We start from the raw sequence: 8,685 nt of genomic DNA on the forward strand, positions 1-8,685 counted from the left end.
CCTCATCTATGGGTGGGAGCTCCTCTACATGATCTTTGGGAGTGCTAATGAAAGGTTTCAATTGGCTCACGTGGAAGACGTCATGGATCTTAGTGGTGGAAGGGAGTTGGAGGGGGTAAGCCAAATCCCCGACCTTCTTGATGATCTTGTAGGGCCCATAGTAACGGTGTGCCAATTTGTTGCAAGAACCGTCCTTTAGTGTGGCATAACGGGATTTGGGGACCTTGAGGAGTACCATTTCACTCTCTTGAAAGTCAAGGGATCTTCTTTTTGCATCAGCATGGAGCTTCATGTGCTCTTGAGCCCTTTTGAGGTTTACCTTGCATTGTTGGAGTAGAGCTTGTATGCAGTCCAGCTCTTCTTTCCCCAAGGGATTGAGCTTTTCATTGAAGATCACGGTAGGAAGGGGCATCCGATAACCATACAATGCTTCGAAGGGAGAGACTCCAATGCTTGAATGGGTGGATTTGTTGTAAGAAAATTCAGCCAAATGCAGCCATACATCCTAAGAATTCTGCATATCATGACAAAAATGTCGCAAATAAGTTTCAAGCCACTTATTGACTCTTTCGGTCTGCCCATCCGTTTGGGGATGATAGGCTGTAGATGGAGCCAATTTGGTCCCCATGGAGCTGAAAATGGTCTGCCAAAACTGGCTCATAAATTTGGTGTCCCGGTCATGTACTATGACTTGGGGCAAGCCATGCAATTTAAAAGCATGCTCCATAAACTGAGTGGCAACTTGGGATGCTGTAAACTGTGATTTTGTAGGGATGAAATGGGCTGCTTTAGTGAGTCGGTCAACTACCACGTAAATGCTATTCCAACCCTTCTTGGTTGTAGGTAAACCAGTATGAAATCCATGGTAATGTGGGTCCATTTTCCTTCAGGAATAGGTAAAGGCTGTAATAAACCACCCGGTCTAAGAGAGCTATCTTTATTTTGTTGGCAAGGCACACATCTAGACACAAAGTCTTTCACATCCCGCCATAGGCTTTTCCATTGAAGCTTTTTGAAACTCGATCATATGTTTTGAAGACCCCTAAGTGGCCAGCAATCGGGGAAGAATGCATCTCTTCAAGGATCCTTTGGGTGAAGGGAGAGGCATGGGGAATCACAATACGGCCATGGATCCAAATGAGGCCATTATGGAGCTGATATTGGGAGTTCTCATCCAAGACACCTTGTAATTTCTGGAAAGGAGGGCTGAATTCAGCATCAAGCAAGTATGCCTCTTGGAGCTCTTCAATCCAATCATGGTGGAGTTCAGTGATGGATGAGACTTTGCATGCCCACATGTGAGAGAGTGCATCGGCCACTACATTGTCCTTTCCACAGATGTGGGTAATCTCAAAGTCATAGTTTTGTAGTGTCGCCACCCATCTACATTGTTTGGGAGTGAGGTTGGGCTGATTCAAGAAATATTTGAGCACACGGTGGTCACTTTTTACCTTAAATCTGCTGCCATACAAGTAGTGATGCCACTTTTTGATAGCATGAATGATTGCCAACATCTCCTGATCATAAACATGCGACTCTCTCTCTTTATCATCCAATTTTCGGCTCTCAAATGCTATTACTCCATGTTCCTGCAGCAAAACTGCACCAATACCCCGTCCACTAGCATCACACTGAATGGTAAAATCCTTTGAAAAATCGGGGCATACGAGGATGGGGGCTGAGGTGAGCAAGTCTTTCAGCTGCTAAAAACTGCGGGCAGCCAGTTCATCCCATAGGAAAGCCTCTTTTTTCAGCTGGTCTATTAATGGGGCTGCAATGGTGGCATAATGGCGAATAAATCTCCTATAAAAGGAGGAAAGACCAAGAAAGCCGCGCAAGGAGGTAGTGGTAGTGGGGATGGGCCACTCCCGAACACATTGCACTTTTTTAGGATCAGCTTGGATGCCTTTTTTACTAACGATGTGTCCTAAGTATTCAACCTCCATTTGCATAAAGACACGCTTTCTTTGGCAAAGAGACGGTGCTCTCTCAGTACATCAAAAATCTGTCTAACATGTTTCAAGTGCTCATGCATTGACTTGCTGTAAATGAGTATATCATCAAAGAATACCAACACAAGCTTGAAAAGCCATGGCTGCAATATCTTGTTCATTAAGCTCTGAAATGTGGCGGGGGCATTTGTGAGCCCAAATGGCATGACAAGGAAATGATACAAGCCACGGTCAGTCCGGAAGGCCGTTTTGACTTCATCACCCGTCCGCATTCTGATTTGGTGGTAACCGGATCCCAAATCAATTTTAGTGAAGTAGCGTGCACCCTTGAGTTCATCAAGCAAGTCATCCATCCGAGGGATGGGGTATCTATTTTTGACGGTGATCTTATTGAGATCACGGTAGTCAATGCACAACCGGAAAGATCCGTCCTTTTTCTTAACCAATAGGACCGGGGAGGCATAAGGGGAAGAGCTAGGATCTATGAATCCCATCTCAGTGAGCTCCTTGACTTGCTTTGCTACTTCCTCTCTCTCACATTTAGAGAGTTTGTATGGGGATTTATTGATGGGCTTGGCATGGGGCTCCAAGTCGATCGGGTGATCCACCAATCTTTTTGGGGGAAGGGTAGTGGGAGGCTGAAATAAGTCTTCATACTCAGCCAAAAGTGCTTTTAGTGCTGCATTTTGCTTCCCCAAGGTGTGTTGGTCATCATTATCCTTATGCAAGTGCAGGACAAAGATTTGGGAGTGCTTCTTGAATTCCTTTTTGAGTTGTCTTGCTGTTATAAGCTGAAAATCTGCATTTTCTTTGATTCCCTCCAAGTATACAAGTTGCCCATGCATTACAAACTCCATGTACAGCTGAGAGAAGTCCATAGAGATTTTTCCCAACTGCTGAAGCCAATCACATCCCAATACAATATCCACGGGGCCCATATCAAGGGCAATCAAGGCCACCTTTGCTGTGTAATTTTCAGCCAGCATGAGAGACACTTGTGTGCATACATGGGAGCTCACTTCCTCATTTCCATTGGCCACTTGAACCCGAAGGGGTTGCTGTAATTCAGTGGGAACACATGCCAAACGGCTAAGAGTGGATTTATTTACAAAGCTGTGTGTGCTGCCACTATCTATGAGGATGTATACACTCTTGCCATCAATGTTACCATGCACCCGTAAGGTGTTCGGACTCCTAGAGCCGGTCCATGCATCCATGGAGATTGAGCAGGCTGATATAGCGGTGGATGAGGGGTGCCAAGGGTCATTCCCAAGCATGTTATCAACGGGGCAGCCACCGGGGTCAAAAGGGAACCCGTCCGGTGAGTCATAAAACTGATCGGGATCAATATCCTCCTCATATTCAGCATTTTCAACAAGTGTCATTATTTGAGAGCTATCATGCACGTCCTCTTCCAGCTTATCACTATCTTCCAGCACATACATGCTATTAAACTTGACAGTGGCGTTCTTAAAGGGGCATTTGGATGCATGATCAGTTGTGTACTTATCCCCGCATTTGAAACACAAGGCTTTGGCTTTTCTATCCTTGACAACTTCAGGAGAAATGATTTTTTGACAGTTGGAACCGAAGCCATTCCTAGCCTTATTTTCAGCATACTTTGGGTCACTTTTGAAGGGTGGTGCTGTCCCAAAACTGCCATATTTCCTTTCAGCATTAAAAGTGGGATAAGTAGGAATTTTGGGACTGCCATTCCCTGCATTATTGCTGCGATAATTAGTAGCATATGGGGGCTGCCTACTAGGGTATCTTTGCTGTCCGGCAATGGGCTGTGTGCTCTGATTGCGGCGGTACTTTCGACCATAGCGTTCGGCTGCAAACAGGGTGGCTGGCTTTTGAGCCATTACATCAGCTGAGAGATGCACATCCAGCCCATAAATGTATTTATGCAATTTGGCCTCATCACTAACTGCCTCAACATACATGGATAGGTTCATAAATTGGTTGGTGTACTCCCTCACGGTGAGATTTCGCTGATCAAACTGATACCATTGCCTAGCTAAGCGTTCTTTTTCCATCGGGGAGACAAAAACTTGGATCATATGCATTTTGAACTCTTCCCAATCACGAAACTGTTGGTTTTCTCGCTGAACAAATCTCCACCATGTGTGGGCAAAACCTTCTAATCACGTGTGAGCAGTTTACGTGGCCTCCGACTTCCAGTAAGAGAGGAGACTGAGCTGTTAGACTCAGAGTATGCAGATGACACAGCGCTCTACATAGAGGACGACGAATTGATGCTGGAGAGAGTGAGGTTGGCTCTTGAGGTGTTTTGCACTGCAACGGAAGCAAAAATCAATTGGCGAAAGTCGGTTGGTTTCTTCACAGACCCGGACTCTACCACGGAGTGGGATGTCCACCTGGGATTTAGATGGGTGAGCAGAGGACAGACTGTCCGATACCTAGGGTTCCAGGTGGGACTCGACATCACTTCTGCCCAGCAGTTTCTTTCAATCCTTGATTCTATTCGGAAGAAGCTGACCTACTGGAGCACGGCTCGCCTCTTACTAGCTAGCCAAGCCCTGGTTGTTAACTAGGTCCTCTTAGCGACGGCTTGGTATATCGCCTTGTGTTGGTGCTTCTCCTTCTCTTGCATAATACAGCTTCACCACCTAGTGCGAAACTTCCTTTGGTCCGGGTCAGACGGCTCCAAGGATTCCAGGGCCAAGGTGGCGTGGGCGACCATTATACGACATCGGTCAGAGGGAGGGCTTGGGATCATAGACCCAGAGTATCAGAGTATGGCCCTCTTGGGCAAGCTATTTGTCCGCGGCCTCACACCAGGAGGGCAGACCTAGAAGGTCCTATTACAAGAGGGTCTTTAGGATTGTAGACCGAGGCTTGGCAGTGAGTGGAGGCCATCCCTGAGATGGATCTTCACAACAGCCCTGATCACCCCCCCCAGATCATCTCTTTACGTAGCTTGCTCCGTGTGTGGTAGGGCCTCTGTAAGGCCCTTATCTAGAGCCCCCCAAGCTGCTAGGAGGAGATAGACCGTCAGCCGGTGATTTGGAACCCCCAGGTCAGGGACCGAGAAGGGGCACAAATCGGTGAATGCCTCCACATCCAGTGGGCTATTTGGAAGGCTGGCCCGGCTCGTACAATCAGGACATGGTGGGAGGTGTATAGGATGGTGGACGAGGAGGTGCTGAAGCAAGGATTAGGCGGTCAGCAAGGAGTGGAGCTGAGGAGAAGGGAGATAGACGGAGCGATACGTCAGGAGTGGCTTGCTCCCCCGATCTGAGAGCCGATAGAGCCCGGGGAGGTATGGGCCGCCAGGTTTTTACTAGGGGGCATCCCCTTACAGGTGGCAGGAAGAGTGGGTGGCACTCCACCTGGGACCTTTTTCACAGTGCAGGAGGAGGGGCGTATGGCTCTTGATAGAGGGCAACAGGACGAGGGGATAACTGTCCTTTCATGGAAGAGGATCCGGGTGGTTGGCCTTTAGGGAAAGATATGGCGGTTGGACCCTTTGGTCTTTTGGTAGGAGCTTAGGGAGTGGCGCCTCTGGATATGGGAAGGAAGGCCACTTGATGAGCCGGAGTGGGATCCGGGAGAATGGCTTTGGCCAGCCACTGTGGTCGCCAAGAAGCCATCGAGCTTCCTGGAGTACACCGCTAGGATTAGCAGGCATGTACTAATGCAGGACATGGATTGGGCGCCGTCATGTAGCAGGCACTAGGCGGAGCATAGCATCACGAAGCTGTTCCGACGGGCCTTCTGGCGCCACCTATAGGACAGCTGGAGGCCGAGGAGGGTATCGTATTTTTTATGGCTAGTGGCACATGGAGGCTTGGCGGTGGGAAGCTGGCTTGCCCAGATGCAGAAGGAGGGAGTTTGTAAGTGCTACACACAGCAGCCGATGGAAACCCCAAAGCACTGCCTTTGGTCGTGTGAGGCGGCACAGCTCGTGTGGAGAGGAGTATGCCGTATCTTGCGCCGCATAGCACCCATCCTTGGATGTATCTCTTGGGGTGCTTTCTATTGGCAGGCGGTCACCCAGGGTTGTCACCTTCTGTGTGAGGCCAGGATGCAAGACACGATATTCATGATCGAGGCAAGGTCGTGCACAGTGGTGGGTTTAGAGGCTCTACCCATCCGCCAAGTACTGGAGCCCACAGCAGACCGCTCTGAGGTATGGGAAATCATAGGGAGTCTCACTGGTTGGCATATCTGGAAGGCACGATGTCAGGTGGCTTTCAGCGCAGAGAGACCTTCAGTACATGCGACCCTAGTGGAGCTTTGGACCTCCATCATCCACTCCCTTCGAGGCGGATGGGATCAGGTGCAGGGCGAGTCCAGGGCTCGTCAGGAGGTGCGTGGTCATTTCATGCACACTTGGGGCGGCCAGGACCTGTTCTTCGTGATGCAGGCAGACAGCCCCAGATGGCGATACACACCTCGCCACCCCCCCCCCCCAAAAAATGGCTTCTTGCCCCTATCCTCCCCAACCGCCTTGAGAGGCTTGTATATATGATGTATCTGTGACTTTTACCAGCTCTAGCTTGGTCTGTTGAGCATGAGCACTTCTTTGTATTCAGGTTTTTTCTGGAGTAATATAATTAGCCACACCTTATTTGCAAAAAAAAAAAAAAAGGCCAATAGCAACACAATCAGGAACATATGAGGCAAAGCAGCCATCCCCAAGAATACTGGAGGGAGCTAGCTAGTTTGCCAATCTTAATAGAATTCCTTTGGCGAACCTGGACCAGGAGTACCTTGAAATTGATGCTAAGATACAACTAGCTCTGGCAAGAGGTTCTGGCGGATTCTCTGGAAGCTGTGCAAGTCGGATGGTTTATGGCCAAAACCGGGTGGGGGTTGGGACAAAAGGATTCGGGCAGCTGCTTGAATCGGGAGGGTGCTTCTAAATCGGCAAGCAAAGGAGATGATGGGAAAGTCAAGGATGGCTCAACATGAGCAAGCTAGATTTGCCATGCAAGTGAAAGACGATAGCATGTAGTTGGTCTCCCTTAATGTAAAGGGGAATAATGGAGCACTAAAGTTCGAGGCCTCCTGGAAATCGGCCACACAGGGGACTTCGATGCCATTCTCATTTAAGAGCATAAAATGCACTAGTTCTCATTCCCTCGTGGATGCTACACTTGTTGCTTCGCAGGGAGGCTTGGAGGTGAGTCTAGCTGTGCGACCTTGATCAAAACATCAAGGGAACCCTGTGTTATTTACTCATCTGAGAAGGGCAAGCTCCTGGCTATCTAGGTGAAGTGGGATGAAGAGGATCTGGTGTTGGTAAATGTCTATGGTTGCAATGAGGGAAGAGGCAAGATGGAAATATGGCAGGAGCTTATTGAGCTGGATTTGGATAAGGCCCTATTGGGTGTGTGTGTGGGGGAGGTGGTGCCGGGCAACTTCAACATGGTGACCCGCCAAGAAGATGCCTCCACAAGGCCTTGGTACTGTATGGAGAGGAGCTGAACAGCTGGCAACAATGCACCTTATCTGATGGCTTAACATGTATTATTGATTACCTTCAGGACAATAGATCTCATCTGACTTATAGCTCCCTTTCCCCTGTGGGCTGCTGGGGCCGTTTGGACTGATGGTATAGCACTATGGCAGGCTGGTGGCTTCCCAGAATAGTAGAAATTAAGGTTGACATGGGATGTATCATCTCATACCATTTCCGAGTGATTCTTGACATGAAAGCCATGGAGATAAGGGAAGTGGTTGGAATGCACAAACGGCTCGTGGTCAATAAAAGGCACTATAACCAAATTACCTTCCAATACTTGAGGGTGCAGCAAATAATCTGGCAGAAGCAATCAGAACTGGGGAAGCAGACCCGTGGGTTAAATTTGTCGAGTTGATCCAGCATTCTGTTCAACTCCAAGGGGTCATCCTCTGTGACAAAGGAAGACAAGATCTCAAATGGGCTGAGCAAGTATTTGGTTATCTAGCTGACCAAGGCAAGGAGGATTTCAGGAGAAGCATTGCAGCTGCTTCTTCAGGCTTGGCAGATCAGGAACGCTCTTGCCAGGGAGATTGAGAAAATTGAGAAAATTAGCTTACTCTACAAAAGGACCTTCAAGGATCTGTAATACATCTCGAAACAGTTTACGGACAACCTAGAAAAGAGCATATCCAAGACCAGCCTGGTGACTCTCAAGACCAACTAAGGGGTATGCCTCACAGATCTGCATGATGTGGCCGAGTATTGCAAAGACTTCTATGCCACTCTTTATAGAAACAATGGCAACGAAAACATAGAAGCCACAATGTCTTTACTATAGTCTGTTAAAAAGGTCATTACTGATCAAGATAATGCAACTCTCACTAGGGGATTCACTACTGAAGAGCTGGAGGCAGCCCTACACAGCTTCGGGAAAAACAAATTGCCAGGTTTTGATGGCCTCACAATGGAAATGATTACCTAGTTTTGGCCATATCTAAAGGATAGCTTCACAGAGTTGATCAGTAGACACTGGGAATCGAGGACATTGCCCATTCTTGGAGCAGGGTGGTCATCACCCTAGGTCCCAAGCAGCACCAGTGTGCCGATTTAGGCCATTGGCAGTCTATTGCAGTCCTGGGAGTGGCATACAAAATCCTCACCAAGGCATTGGCTACCAGGCTGACCCCCATTCTCCAAAAATGTATCCACCCTATGCAATTTGGTTTTATCAAAGGAAGGAATTTGGCTAACAGTGTCCTTAATGTGTTAATGACAGGTGAATGGGCTGCAGCAACTAGT

The sequence above is a fragment of the Lygodium microphyllum genome, chromosome 15, assembly GCF_053477565.2.
Source record: "Lygodium microphyllum isolate KBCC chromosome 15, Lygodium_microphyllum_v1.1.10, whole genome shotgun sequence".
NCBI lineage: Eukaryota > Viridiplantae > Streptophyta > Polypodiopsida > Schizaeales > Lygodiaceae > Lygodium > Lygodium microphyllum.